This window comes from Microtus ochrogaster, chromosome 18 (assembly GCF_000317375.1).
Source record: "Microtus ochrogaster isolate Prairie Vole_2 chromosome 18, MicOch1.0, whole genome shotgun sequence".
NCBI lineage: Eukaryota > Metazoa > Chordata > Mammalia > Rodentia > Cricetidae > Microtus > Microtus ochrogaster.
Genome location: NC_022020.1, coordinates 67,476,852 through 67,479,316, shown reverse-complemented (window position 1 = coordinate 67,479,316; position 2,465 = coordinate 67,476,852). Strand labels below are relative to the sequence as shown.

The window sequence follows — 2,465 nt, the reverse complement described above, 5'->3', positions numbered from 1 at the left end:
TCCCGTTGCTCGGTAGCCTTTTGCTCCCACCTGCAGCACATTACAGTTTCTTGTTGACCACCAAGTTTTTTGTTTATAAAGGAGCAGCAAAGCCCTCCCAGCCACTCCCTAGGTCCATGTGCACTGTGTTAAATCTTCTAAAAGATCCTGGCACTGAGATAATGGATAAAGGATTAAAAAAAAAATCATCACAAAAAGATGAACTGTGAAAGCAGTTCATAACAGATTAATGATATTATCTATTTTCCCTTGTTGACATTAATATTTAATGATAAAGCAGATGCCTGGAAGACATATAGCTTCCCATTATAAAACACACATTTGCATTGTATGCATAAACAGTATTAGATTTACCGTGCTATCACTTTAAATAGCAGTGGCAGTCAGTATGCTCAGACTCCGGCAGCCACTGTCATTGTCTTTCTCATCCTTCCAGATTCAAACTCTGACCTCATTAGGAACTAAGTCCCGTGTCTCCCCATTTTATATCCCCTGGTAACCTCTATTCTGCTTTATCCTCTGCGAGTTTGACTATGGAAATGTGAGACGAGATCTCCTGAAATAAACCCCATCTAGGTTAAAGATTCTGCAGATCAATTGGCTGCTTAGAACCTCAGGATGTCAGGTGCACCGGGCGGTTGGTGACGCATGCCTTTAATCCCAGCACTCGGGAGGCAGAGGCAGGCGGATCTCTGGGAGTTTGAGACCAGCCTGGTCTATAAGAGCTAGTTCCAGGACAGGCTCCAAAACCACAGAGAAACCCTGTCTCGAAAAAAAAAAAAAAAAAAAAAAGAACCTCAGGATGGCAGAGAACTGGAGTATTGCAGATCATGAGTCAAATTATTTTGGTCTGGCTTTAGCTCTTTTAGCAGACATTTATAACCGGTTGCTGCGTTTGACCTAGTATCTTTTTGACTATCATGCGAAACCCTTGGAATGTGTTAGTTAGTAATTAGTGGGTCACTAGCTTTTATAACCCTCAAGCTAAAAATGTCATCAGACAGACTCCAAGACCTAGAGCAGAGATATCCCTGCTGTCCTGTGACCAACCCACCTGATGTCCGCACCCCTGTGCCTGCCTTCTCGTTAATTTACTGGTGACTTTGGTTCTGAGACTATGAGAGTTTTTGCAGTTTCTTACTTGGTGAGAAGGGACTTCAAGTTTCCGGGCCGTGGTTGCTGAAGGAACTAACTCTTATTCTCTTTGGAGCAGTACCTGTTTTGTGTCGACACAAGCTAAATTATAGCTTTGATCTTAAGTATCCTTCAAACTTGCACATGTTCAAGGCTTAGCCCCTATGTTGAAACTACTGAGGTTGCAGGACTTTTAAGAGGCAAGGCCTTGTGGGCAGTATTCAGTCTATGGAGCTGTGTCCTCCAAAGGCATGGTGAGAACATGGTCACTTTCTGGGTTTTTCTCCCCCATATGACACATATCATGCCTAGGGATACTTGATTAAAACTAACATGTTAAGTCGTGGCTTAAAAAAAGAAGTTACAAACTTTTCAAGCTTGCCAAGGCCCAAGATTACAGAAGTGAACAGCATGAGACCAGTCAACACATGAAAACAATGCTAGTCAAACAGCAAAACAAAGAGCAGGAGCTGCATGTCATCTGTGCAGACCAATAACTGCACCCCGTCTTCCTTTCCACCCACACTGCCAAGTTCTTTCACTCTGTCATTTTTTCCTTCAGGGATTCCTTAAGCCACTCCCTTAACATTTGAGAGATTCCAGTGCTCGTGGAAAAGCCTCCCTGGGGTGGTGTCCACTCCAGATGGCCGGGGAAATGGTGCTTTTCTTGCTCTGAGGTGGGCCTGCCATTGCAGCTTCTCTAGCCCGAGAGATGTGTGAAGGGATGTAGAGCAATGTCCGGAGCAGGACCTAGACTCCTGGGACGGGAGGCAGGGAGACCGATGCTTGTCTTCTCGTGGTGTAACCAGAAAGCAGGTTTTAGCCCCATAGCATCTCCTCTCCAGTACCCTGACCCCTGATAGTTTGGTCTTGCTCACAACCCAGGTGCTTTCAGCGCTAACAACAGCTCCTTTTCTAGATGGGAAGGCAGCTAATCCTATTTAACATTAGAACTCCAGAGTTCTTTAAGAATGCACTCCTTCCCAGACCCAGGCCAACCTCAGACCAGAACATCTGTAGGGAGGGAGTGGGAGGCTCCATCCTCCTCTGCTTAGAAATAATGATGTTCCCATGTTTTTCTTTCCAACCCTTATGTCTTTAATTATTTGGGGAGCTCTCTTTCAAATTGTTTAGCAGTAGAACTAGACGTTCATATTTTGTTGCTTTATTATTTTTTCCTGTATCTAAACCAAATACTTGATTTGTGCAGCATAAGCAAACATATATAACCACCATAGGAAGCTTTAAGGAGTTCTGTAGGAGGGGCCTGTGAGTGTGTATCAGTGGAAATGCCTCCACTCTCAAGGCCCTTCTTTCCCCACAGAAAAATG

The 2,465-nt window shown here is 44.3% G+C and overlaps 1 protein-coding gene across 1 annotated transcript in view; it reads right to left on the bottom strand.

Annotated features, from left to right (window-relative positions):
- The window catches only part of Dipk1c (divergent protein kinase domain 1C), a 41,800-nt gene that overhangs the window by 33,972 nt on the left and 5,363 nt on the right, over nucleotides 1-2,465 (bottom strand). The window lies entirely within an intron of this gene.